Consider the following 13,069-nt stretch of genomic DNA (forward strand, 5'->3'; position numbering starts at 1 on the left):
GTTGAGCCAGGTAGCTCCCTGTCGCATGGGCCTGCAGCCCTAATCCACAGCTGATGGATGAACTCCAAGAGTATTACAACCAGTATGCCAGGATGTGCTTGGCCCACTACACATACTGTGGAATGGCCAGCCTGGGGCAGGGACCACCACCGCTCTGCCCTGCCCCAAGATGCCACAGGCGCACACACACAGGACTCCACTGCTCCCCTTGCCCAGTCCCTAGCAAGGGTGAGGTCAGCAGCAGAGGCAGGGAGGAGGAGGTCACGCAAGGCCCCGGGGACTGCTCATGAGCCGAGTCTCCAAGCTCCCGGCACATGTCTGATGTCCCATCAGATTTCACTTACAATATGCAAATTCACAGATGGAAGTATGGGAAGTTTCAAGACAGTGACCACAGAATATTAAGCCCCAGGCACAGGACCGATCTGAGTGCATGAAGCCAGCCCCTACAGGAATAAAAGAGAAAGATAGTCACAGAAGACACCTACCCCGCGTCCCTTCCAATGAATATATTTTCTACTAAGGTAAGAAAGAAACAAGGAGGCCAGGGCAGAGAAAGACCAAGAAGGTGACAGACTCTTAGAGATGGTAGGCAGGAGGCACCTTGGATAACAGGTCATTTAAACTGAGACCCAGCTGTGAGAAGGTGGCAGCCAAGGGAAGAGTGGGGAAGAAGGTTGTTCTAGGCAGAGAAAAAGGTATGTGCAAAGGCCCTGAGGCCAGAAATTGCTTGGCTTCTTGTTGAAACTGAAAGCAGGTGCTGTGGCTGTGGCTTGAGGATTGACAAGGGAAGCAGCATGGGAGAAGGTGGGAAAGATCTAGAGGAGTATTTGGGGACAAGCTAAGTTTTGTTCCTCATAGCCCCCTTTTCCTTAAATAGTACCTGTGTCTTCGTACACCTCATTCTCTTGGGTTAATTCCTGCCTATAAGGCTCAGCTTTTTTACCCCAGGAAGACCTGAAAAGAGGAGAGTTTAGATTTTTTAGTTTGTTTCCTTCAAAGGGGGATTTCATCTAGTAGCTAGAGTACCTGTCAGCACATGTGTTGACAATTAATCTAAAAATCAAACCACACTTCGTGCTTTCTCATTTGCCCCTGTGAAATACGAAAGGCAAGGGCCTCCATCACGACCTTATTGAAAAGAGCTTATCTAAAATTGGGGAAAATCAGCCTGCAGTAGATATCTGATGTGGTTTTTTTCTGCACATAGCTGTCAGATAAGAAGATGCTTTCTGGGGTTCTCGTTAGGTGAAGTTTCTGGGAGGCCTTCCTTCTGTTGTGAAATGGACTCGGAGGTGAACGATTCAAGCTGTGAGCAATAAAAGGCCCCGCTTCCGGCAGAGAGGGTGACGTCGTTGGGAAAGTCAGATGGGTTCCAACAATTGTGTGCACTTGTTTAAACAGCGACACAGATTACTCAGCTTACACAAAAGCTGTTTTTAGACCCTTGCAAAATTCGGGATGGTGAATGTTCCGGCTGCTTAATGGGGCGCATTTGTTCTGGATTTGCCAAAAAAAAAAAAAAAAAAAAAAAGAAAGAAAAAGAAAAGTACAGGAAAGCTTGAGGGTCACAAGAGAGCACAGCTCTGAAATGGCCTGGACGGTCACAGCAGCAATTAGCTGGGATCAGGTAATTGGGACATCTTCATCTTGCGGAGTATAATCAAGTGATTAGTCCACCTCTCAGAAAACATGGAAAGGGAAGACAGCCTTCTCTTGGGACTTGTACAGAGAATGTATGAAATGACAATTTAGGTTCCTCTGCTACATTATTTAAGTACTTATTGTATTGGCGTTATTTTCCCAGTGGTTAAAAAAAAAATCATTTGTTTTCTTTTTAAGGAAGAACATGACCTTCTAATCATAAGACAGAATTAAAATATTACTTAAATTTGGTTAAAGAAAAATTTTTTGAGAACTCCCTTGAATTCCAAAATCTGAAACTGTCACTTTAGACACATCTCTATAAATTTTGAGGCATTGAAGTTACTGGAAAAAAGTAAAGCACAGTGACATGTAGATCTCTACCTTTTAAAAGTCAATTAATATTGTGGAATTTTTGTATTATATGCACTCTGAAAATCCATGTGATTCCCACACAGAGGAAAAATGTTGACTATTTCTATGTTTTAACCAGTTTGTTGGTGGGGAGGCAGGGGGCAGGGCGGTAGTATAAAAAACAATGACCACCAACTTCGGAGCAAAAGACATTAACCAGACAAGGCACATTTAGTTTATAATAGGTTTGAGGCTATTTCTTAGGGTTGATTTATTCATATCTTTCTTTCGAAATATTTAGCTTGCCTGATGTGAAATAAAACATGTCTGATGATCCTGCTTAGATGTTACTTATGCCAGTCTGCTTCTGGTAATTTCACAAATAGTCACAGAACAATATATCTCCCAGCTCTGCCCCCCAGCTGAGCCAGTGCTACAGGGAGGAAAGTTTCACGGACTGGATAAATTAAATGTGTGGCTTTTTTTTTCTTTCTTTTTCTACTGTGGCAAAATATAACTTAACAGTCACCATTTTAACGAGTTTTAAATGTACAATTCAGTAGCATTCATTACACGCACAGTATTGTACAACTATGATCACCATTTCCCAAACAGTCTCATTATCCCAAACAGAAACTCTGTAACCACTAAGTAAACGGATGGCTTTTTTCGTTGCTTGGATTAATAGTGTTTTCGGAAAATCATATCCGTCCGCCCAACGATCTTTTGTCTCTCACCTCGTGCTCGTCTGCAGTGCCTTGCCAACTCTAAAGCCGTGGAAATCCCTATCTGTATACTTGGGCCTGGATTGTAATCCCACCCCTCCCATCCATGGGCTCTTACACAGCCCATAGAATTTGGAGTTATTACCCGTCAGAGTTAGATTCAAGCTGTTGACCTAAAAGCAAGCCATTCCCAGCCACCGGCATCTCCCAGACCCCACTGTCGGGTAATGTGCATGTTATTTTTCCGTTTCCCTCAGCACGCACCTCGGTCCTTGCAGTGTGCTGCTTCCCAGCTTCCTGTCAGCTTGATCCACTTACCTTCCGCTGATGAAGATAAAGTTTTTTTGCACAAAAGCTGCTCAGCCACATCCCATGCTGTGTGTTGGCAAGGGCATTGGTAATAGCTTTAAAATTCACTTAAAGAAATTGGAAACAGTGAGTCATGTACAATCACTGCCAGACATGTTGTTAATTACTTGATAGAGTTGCTACATGGGCTGCCTTTTGGTTGTAATTATAGTTTTTTATCATCCTTGCCTCGCTTGTAAGTTTTTCCAAATTTCTTTCTGATGATTACAAGTGGAGACGGATAGGTTAACACACATCAGATTTTCCTGAAATTGACTTAACTTATTTAATCGTCATCCTTTGCATGCTGGCTATGTTTCTCTGAGTGCCTGCATTAAAAAAAAAAAAAAAAACCATTTTTCGTGGTCTTACAGCTTAAAATGAACAAACATTTCCTGCTACCAGTAAGTCTGAACCTGACAAAGCTCTCATTAAGGAAGTTGTTGCAGGATTAAAATACTACCACCTATCCTAACAGTAGAGCTTAATTTTGGGATGATGCAGTCAAACTGCGTTTGACTTCGAAGCCGCAGGAACGTAGGAACCACGCAGCGGTAGGAAAACCGCTTCTCCCCTGAAGGATCTGAGTGAAGAGCAGTATCGGAACCTCTGAAAAATCCTTGTGTCATTGGTTTGAATTCCAAAGGAGACCCATTCTGCAAAGAGGTCAGGGGAGTTTGAGGAAAGTATTTCTCATTCCATGATGATGATGTTAAAGTTTTGATTGTTCAGTTAAGTAATTCTTCACTATCCTTGTTTAACCAGTTAGGGAACTGGGACCCCATAAAAAGCTGACTTTCATCACCCACGTATATTTGTTGGAAATTGGGAAAGGGAAGAAAGGTTAGAATATGTGTCCCATCTGGCTTCATTTTAAGGTTAATTTCACTCTTTCTATTTTAATCTCATCTCACTTCCTCTAGTAGAACGTTTATGCTCCCTCTTTCCAGGGGCCTCCCATTCTGCTTAAAGAGGAAGCCCGAGCCTCCCTTATAGCAGCTACTTAGGCTTTGATGTGTGAACACAGCAGCTGAGGATCTTGCCGAAGTACAGATCCTGATTCACTTAGGCCTGGAGAGGGGCCTGAGATTCTGAGGGTCCAACAAGCTCATGGGTGATGCTGCTCCAGGGACCCCACACTTGACGCAGCAAGGTTCTGTGTTTCACTCCTTTCCAAGACCGCACCTTCCTCCCCTTGGAAGTCCTGCTTCATCTCTCTCTCACATTGAATACCAGTCATCTTGAAAGAACAGTCAATCCCTGCTTTCTTTCCTGACTTTCTGTGTCGCAGCCTGGCTTCTTCTCCCAACTCTCTGCCGAAGCTCTTTTGGCAAAGGACGTTGTGGGGCCTTTCTGCCATCATATCCAGCAAGTACTGTCAGTTCTTACCTTACCCTGGGCCCTCTGGGGAATGTGGCCAACCACTCCCCTTCGCTGGAAAATGATCCTCTGACCTCACCTCTCTCGTGCGTGCTCTGGGCAGTTGTGACTTACGCAACTCCCACATCGACCATGCGCCCCCTCCAGAACCAAGATCTGTATTGCTGCCTATCTCTGGGACATCCCTGCTCCAAAGTCAGTGCGTCTCAAACCTACGGTATATAAATCCATACTCCTCCTGTTCTTTCCTCTTCACCCTCTTCCTCACGTCCCCAGTCTTACTTAACATCACCGTCATCCACCCAGTTTCTCAAGCTACAAATCTTGGAGGTGTTCTGGGCTTTCCTTGCCCACCTACCTGTCAGTTCCTTCCAGTGCTGACTTCATATTGTCTCTCGTGTCCATCCTCTCCTCTGCATATCCAGCCTAAACTCCCCCGCCGTTACCTTTGCCGTGACTATTATAGCTCCTTCCTTCTTCCCTCCCTCCCCTCTGTTTTCTCCTTCGAATCCTTTTTCTTTTCTTTTTGTTTTTACGGTACGCGGACCTCTCACTGCTGTGGCCTCTCCCGTTGTGGAGCACAGGCTCCGGACGCGCAGGCTCAGCGGCCATGACTCACGGGCACAGCCACTCCACGGCATGAGGTATCTTCCCGGACCGGGGCACGAACCCGTGTCCCCTGCATCGGCAGGCGGACTCTCAACCACTGCACCACCAGGGAAGCCCTTGAATCCTTTTTTGAATACTACCTGCAAGCACTAAATTTTTTCTAAAACCCGTATCTGACGTATCTTTACCTTGTGAAGAAAGGCTCTGCTGGTTGCTATATAGTGCCAGTTACTTAGCCTGGTGTCTGGGGCTCTTCCCAGCCTCTCCTATAGCCCCCACTTCCCTCTCTAGCCTGCTTTCACCCGAACCTCACACACTAGCCGTCCTGTGTCCCAAGTACATCCGAACGTCCTGCCTACGTGCCTTTGCATCCACTGTCTTCTCCGTCTGGGATGTGCTTCCTAGCCTTGCCAGTTAAATCCAGCTCATCTTTGAACTGATGGCGTTGCACTTTTCAGTTTTAGAAAAGGGACTAAGAGGATGGACTGTCTGTCCATCCTCCAAAAACAAATCAGGGAAGAGCAAAAGTGGAGAGATTTCACTGATACCTCTGGAGCCTATGTGGGTCATAGTTCGCAAATACCATTTGCTAGTACCTTTTCCACCAAATTCTTGATTGGACCATTGTTCCAAGTCAGTAGACGCTCCAGTGGTTGGTAGACAAAGTTACGTTTGTAGCTTCATCCTAAATTCTTCCACATGGTTTTTTCCCGAAGGCTCTGTATTGTGAATAACGTGATCAACAAGTTTATCACCCTCACTTTATAGCATGTGCAATTGATTTATATCACCTCCGCATTTGCCTTTTAAAGAAAAGGTATGTATATATTGGCCTAATTACGTGACACCTACATCACCCAGGCAAGAGATAGTGACAGGAAACTTGAAAGAGCAGTATGGTAGCATGATAGCATCTGGTGAACTAAAAATAAATTTCTCCTACTCTGTAAACACTTGAGCATTGAGAATCTGGGGCACATGCCTTCTGTGGGATGACCGACAGCGCGGTGAAGACGCGGTTGATGGGGTATCCTGCTTGCACACGTGCATCTAGCTGAAATACGTCATGCCAGCTGCTCTTTGTCGCATCTTCATCACGTTGACTGTACACGTGGGGAAGAAGTGAGTTCCAGAAAGCACATCTCTGGTTTCTTATGGACTGCTTCGAAGTGAAGCTCTTCCCTTAATCCTGGTAGATTTTTCTTGGTGACTTTCTCCATTTAGAGTGCTTTGATCAGCCACCTAAATGCCTGATATCTCTATGACAGTCAGAGCCATCTTTTCTTCTTTAGTTGGCCTTCTCTGAAGTAGAGAGAAAGTGCCATCTTTAGAGTACGATGCAAGGGCAAGGTGTGCGTGTTAGTTGTTTTCTGCTCTCTAATGCTGGAGAGCTTAATTTACTCGCAAATATGGAACCATCAATAGCCATTTGCTAAGCCCTGTGGTGTCCAGAGAAAAATCATGCAAATGTGCTGAGGAAAGTTGAAGAACGATGCTTATTTTACACTGATCCAGGGCATGTAGGACAGCTTCTGAGTCTGTCCTGCAGAAAGACAGGATATAGTCTATCCTCAGAAACAGTGTAGGCTTAAGACCCCTTAAACGCTATATTACTATGGAATGGTGCCTGGTGGCAACCCAGGGTCCTTTACTCTTACTGTTGAAGGGCTTCCCAGGCTAGCCCCGTGGGTATCCTAGGACATAACCCCACTCCCTGGGGTGTCTTTAGGTACTTAGTTGACCTTGCTCAGGGGCAATCCCAAAACTGATGAACTTTCTCTTAGTGCATTCCATGGGTACTTTAGGGCGCACAACGTTTTTGTTCTGTTTTTTTATTCGTTGTTATTTTTTAAATTAATTTATTTTTATTTTATTTACTTTTGGCTGTGTTGGGTCTTTGTTGCTGTGCACGGGCTTTCTCTAGTTGCAGCGAGCGGGGGCTACTGTTCATTGCAGTACACGGGCTTCTCATTGTGGTGGCTTGTCTTATTGCGGTGGCTTGTCTTGTTGCGGAGCACGGGCTCTAGGCGTGCGGGCTTAAATAGTTGTGGCTCACAGGCTCAGTAGTTGTGGCGCACAGGCTTAGTTGCTCCGTGGCATGTGGGATCTTCCTGGACCAGGGCTCGAACCCGTGTGCCCTCAGTTGGATTCTTAACCACTGCGCCACAAGGGAAACCCGCGCACAATGTTTTGAAAAGAGAAGTTGAAGACCGTTGGAAATGTCATTTAAAAACATCTCGAATGCTTTAAGGAACTAGATGGTAAATGTGTGATTTGGCCATTGTGACACAGCCTAGAAGGGTGATAGCCACCACTGAGGCAACCTGGAAAGGGTGTATCCAGGCTGCAGGACAGTAAGAAACCCCGGATCGTGCAGGGCTTGCCCAGATGCTCAGAGTGCCTTTAATGGGCAGTTTGTGGCTCCCGAGCTCAGTGGGTACCCATGTGTCCAGTTGTTTGTCTTGTAGGAGATATAGACTCCTATCAATCAAAGCTTTTTATTAAGTTGAATTAATTGTCTTTTCTTTATTCTTTGTTTTTTTAAGGTAAGAGGAGGAGATTGTTCTCCGAAGTAATACACTCCTGGGCGGGCATTATATTCTGCTTGACCTCTGGCACATCTGATCGCTACACACAGTCCTGTGTCAGAGGGTTCAGAAGCCCATGAGAAGCCCTGTAGCAATAAGAACTTTGTGCATAGTGGTGAATAGCACAGGTTTCAGGGTCAACACAGACGGGGGCCAGATCCCAGCTCTGCCGTTTACTGCACTGTTGTGACCTTGGGCAAGTCACTTACCCAAACCGTATCACCCAGGTGTAAATCAAGAATAATACAAGTCTAGAGATTATCATATTAAGAGAAGTAAGTCAGACAGAGAAAAACAAATACCATACAATATCGCTTATGTGTGGAATCTTAAAAAAATAATGATACAAATGAACTTACTTACCAAACAAATAGACTCTCACACATAGAAAACAAACTTACGGTTACCAAAAGGGGGAAAGTGATAAGTTAGGAATTTGGGATTAACAAATACACACTACTATATATAAAATAAACAACAAGGACCTACTGTGTAGCACAGGGAACTGTATTCGATATGTTGTAATAACCTATAATGTAAAAGAATCTGAAAAAGAATACATATATTGATATATGTGTGTGTGTATATATATATATATATATACACACGCACACATATAACTGAATCACTTTGCTGTACACTTGAAACTAACACAACATTGTAAATCAACTATATACTTCAAATTAAAAAAAAAGAATAACACAAGTACCTGATTCACAGAAATGTTAGAGGTGAGATAGCGCGTGTAATTAAGCAGTCAGCAACCCCAAGAAAGTGAGATACAGAAGTTGCTTGTCCTCTTTTCATGATGACGGAGAAGATGTGGGACATGGGGTTAAGAAAGCAGTACGTCTCCAGGGCCAGCAGCCACTAGAAACACCCTGAATTAGGAGCAAGGACCTTCTGTAGGACAGCACTTGTTTAGGCTGATCCATTTCCGGTTGTGCTGGATGCCAGGGGTGCAGATGAAGGAAGGCATAGCGCCCCGCCCCACCTATGAAGGAGCACACAGTGCCGTGGGGAGAGAGGTGGAAATATCACCGTCCTTCTCGCTGAAGGAAGTGCCTTTACAGAGGCCAGCACCGTGGGTCAGAGGGTGGGGACAAGGTCCGGGGAGAGCTTTCCAATCAGACTTGAGAAGCTGAATTGAAGCAGGTTCCTGGAAAGAATAGAGAGTATGCCATCAGCATGGTTTCGAGGAGAGCTAGACAAAAAGAGATCCGGCCAACGCTGGGAAGCCTTTCTGAGCAGAGAGCCCCGTGTGTGCCGAGGACCAGAGGCTTGAGCCTGCTTTTCCTGCAACTTGAACTGACACGTTTCAACAGAGGCAGGACAGGGAGGGTCCAGTGGGCTGCAGGACAGTAAGAAACACCGGATCGTGCAGGGCTTGCCCAGATGCTCAGCTCCGGGAGGCTTGTACCTTTTCAGACTCCAGAGCCTGTTGGCCACAGTTTTGACCACAGTGGCTGCAGCCCTGCCAGACCTTAGGCTGGCCTTCGTGCCCAGTGGTTTTGGGATCAGGGCGCTCTCTGACGGGCAGCCACCAGGGCCAAGGGAAGACACGTGTTGTCTGGTGAGAAGAAGTATTAATAGAGTTATTAATAGTGAGTCCCTGGCCTCAGGTCTTACCCTGAGGATGGTGGTTTGAATGTCTCCGTAATTGGATTGCCCCCAATAAAATCCCATTACAAACAACAGGGTTTATTGGAACACCTGGTGCCAGCATCTCTGTTGGAAATTGTGTTCCATGCGCTACACTCTCCCTTGCACCTAACCTGATTTTCCTTCGCTTCCTCCCGTCGTCTCCCCATCCCGTTCAGTCTGTCCCTCTCCCTTTGCCAAATAACACCCCGCACAGCCAGGTTTGAATCACAGCTCTTGTTTTTTAGTGAATATGTGAGAGCCCACGACACTTGTGAATATTGAGTTGAGCTTACCACATAGTGACTCGGGAGCCTGGCAGGGTGCAGGAGGGGAGACAGGGTTGCTTTGGGTCACTCCATCCATCTGGCGATGCTGGCCGAGGAAGGGGAAGGGAAGGGCTGGCCCTGTTGGTCCAAGCTCTCATCACAGAGACCGTTTCCAAGCACTCGCTGGCGGCCACACAAAGGGGGATCCACTTCTCAGGCTGAGCCCACACACGGATCTCGGGTTTGAGTAATTCCACCAGGTACCTGCCCTGGGCTACATATAGCAGGCTGGGGGATGACTTCCCCCCTGGAGTTCTCGGCGAGTTGTTGGATGTAGCCCAGCAATGGAATAACAGTGGAAAGGGAACTCACTGGGTTGACTGTGGGAAAGTGTATGCTGGCTCAAAGGAGCCCCTCCACAAAAGAGAGGCTCTCGCTCGGGGCTGGGTTCTGCTAAGTGTTCCCTTCCGAAGTCGAAAACACCAGTAAACAGAAGGGATTTAGCTTCTCCTCCTTGAGGGCTGAAGGAGCGTGGATGCTCTGAGTGGCAGTTTTATTTGAAGTTGCTGTGTTACTTTCATTGACGATGATAGTATCATAAAGAAAGGAGATCTGAAAAAGCCAGGGTCTTTTTCAAGCTGCCTGAGCTCAAAGGGGCAGAGAACTCTTGAAGGTAGAATAGGATTCAGGCCACATTTCTTCTCTTTCCGTTGCACAAATGCTGATGATAAATGAGTCTCCATGGTGAACCGATGTTCATTCAGTGGTGAATTATATACAGTCTAAGGTTCTGCTCTGGGGATAACAGCTATACATCGATTAATCGATTCTGACAAAATCACATGTTGGTCAACATGTGATTTTGAAACGATATCAGTAGGCAGTTTCTGTTAATCCCTATTAATCTTAGAGAGATTATAACCCCACCTGGGATGCACTGAAGGAAAAATGCACTGACCCATCTGGGTCAGAGGGCTGGCCCTCTCTTTGTTTAAAATCCTACCGCTCCTGGCGAACCCAGGAACAGAAACTCTTAGGTTACAGTTTCTCTGGAGGTTCAGGATGTGGCCAGAGTGATGCACATACACCTCTCTCTGCTTTGATTAAAGAGAGCCATGATTTAGTGACTCACCACAATGCACTCACTGCAATTAGCCAATTCCATGGCTAATTCCCATTAGCCAGTGCTCTAAATGTCATTGATATTCGATAAATTTTTACACCAGATAAAAACCTTGATTTGTTATGGGCTTTTGTTGATAAGTCATTTCTTTCATTATTCTTTAATGTTTGAGAATACTTTTGGAGCATTAGGAAATTACTCTTGGCTCAGTCAGCAGCCCACATGAAGGGGGTTTTAATGTAAAGAATCCAAGATCAGGGTTAATCCAAGATCGTAGACAATCCAGGAATTATTTACCTTTGCTTTTAGCCTGCTTTTTTACTTTATTTTATTTTAAAAGTCAGTACCCTTTTATTTTTTAAATTTTACTGAAGTATAGTTGATTTACAATGTTGTGTTACTTTCTGCTGTACAGAAAGTGATCCATTATACATATATATCTTCTTTTTCATATTCATTTCCGTTATGGTTTATCACAGGATATTGAATATAGTTCCCTGTGCTATACAGTAGGACCTTGTTGTTTAGCCATCCTATGTATACTAGTTTGCATCTGCTAATCCCGAACTCCCAATCCTTCCCTCCCCCTTGACAACCACAAGTCTGTTCTCTATGTCTGTGATTTACTCAGCCATAAAAGAGCAAGAAATTATGCCATTTGCTGCAACATGGATGGACCTAGAGATTATCATACTAAGCGAAGTAAGTCAGAAAGACAAATACCATATGATATCACTTATATGTGGAACCTAAAATATGACACAAATAAACATATCTACGAAAGAGAAACAGACTCACAGACGTGGAGAATAGAGTTTTGTTTATTGAAGACTGCTCTGTTAGAGTAAGCTTCCTGGGTTGAGAATGTGGGCCTTGGAATGAGAGAGACTCATGTTTGCTACTTCTCAGCTGTACAGCCTAGAACAAAGCACTTTCTCTTGCTGGACCTTGATTTCCTCCTCTGTCTAATGGGAATAATAATAATCTTGATAGCTAACATGTAGTTAGTGCTTACCATGTGCCAGCCACTGTTCTAAGTGCTTTACATGTCACTTAATCCTCATTGCAATCCCATAAGGTGCACCTGGGAATAATAAAATGGGACCTGCATAATAGGGTGTGATGTACTATTGAGATAGCTCCTGAAAAGCGTTTCACATTCTGTCTGGTACATTATAAGAACTCAGTAAACACATGGTGTCAGTGGTGGTTGTAATAGTTATCTATTGCTGTGTAACAAACAGAATGCCCCCAAATTTAGTGCTTTAACCAAAACCAAAAACTTACTATGTCACAGTTTCTGAGGGTCAAGAATCTGGGGGAAACTTAGCTGGAGTGGTTCTGGTTCAGGGTCTCTAGCGAGGTTGCAGTCAGGATATCCACCTGCACTGTGGTCATCTGAAGGCTCAACGGAGGGTCCGTGTCCAGGGTGGTTCACTCACAGGGCTGTTGATAAGGCTTCCTCGGGTCTTCACTGGCTGTGGGCAGGAGGCCTTGGTTCCTCAGCATGTGGGCTTCTCCAGAGTGCTGCTCAGGAGTTGCCAACTGGCTTCGCTCACAGCAAATGATCAAAAAGAGAGAGAAAGAGGGAGAGTGAGCAAAACGGAAACGGCGGTGTCTTTTATAACCCAGTCTTGGAAGTGACATACCATCGCTTCTACTGTATTCTGGTAGGCACACAAAACAGCTCCATCACAATGTAGGAGGTGACTACACAGGGCCGTGCATACCAGGAGGCAGGGGTCGTTGGGGCCATCTTGGAGGCTGACTACCACCGTGGTGTTTGTGCATTTCTAAGTACTACATCGAATCACTTGCCAAACCATAAAGATGGGAAGTTGACCAGAGACCCTAGGAAAACTTCTCCAGACTTAAGGATTTGCTGCCGAAAGAGTACTAGCCTGACCAGTCATGATATGGTTCCATTGTATAAGTTCAGTGCAACCACCGTGCATGTGGGGGGAGTATTTCTGGTGACTTTTTATTTGCATACCCAGAGATGGTACCAAACACTTGTGTTGGCCCCTCTGCCGTTTGCTCGCCCTGGCTTTTATTTTAATATTCTGGTACATATTTTGTTTTTTTTTGATCTCCCGCCACTGCAGGCACAGCTCATCTTACAGTCGGCTCTAAAAGCATATCGCAACCCCTAGGTAAAGGTTCATTTCACTACAAACTGGCTGAAGACCCAGAGTGTTTCCCCCCAGTTTCCTGGGGACAGATTCCCTGCAGTATTCCTTTAAACGGATTTTCTGGCCTTTCTCTCAGGCCTGCATCTGACATTTTCTCAAGAAAGTTTATTTTTTAATTTACAACTTTGAGAGGTTTATTTTATGAGACGGGTTTTATGCAACAAAATATAATGGGTTCAGGGGCGGGGCAACCCTA

The 13,069-nt window shown here is 45.1% G+C and overlaps 1 protein-coding gene across 1 annotated transcript in view; it reads left to right on the forward strand.

Annotated features, from left to right (window-relative positions):
* The window catches only part of PDZRN3 (PDZ domain containing ring finger 3), a 247,419-nt gene that overhangs the window by 132,028 nt on the left and 102,322 nt on the right, over nucleotides 1–13,069 (forward strand). The window lies entirely within an intron of this gene.

The sequence above is a fragment of the Phocoena phocoena genome, chromosome 10 (assembly GCF_963924675.1).
Source record: "Phocoena phocoena chromosome 10, mPhoPho1.1, whole genome shotgun sequence".
Lineage (NCBI taxonomy): Eukaryota > Metazoa > Chordata > Mammalia > Artiodactyla > Phocoenidae > Phocoena > Phocoena phocoena.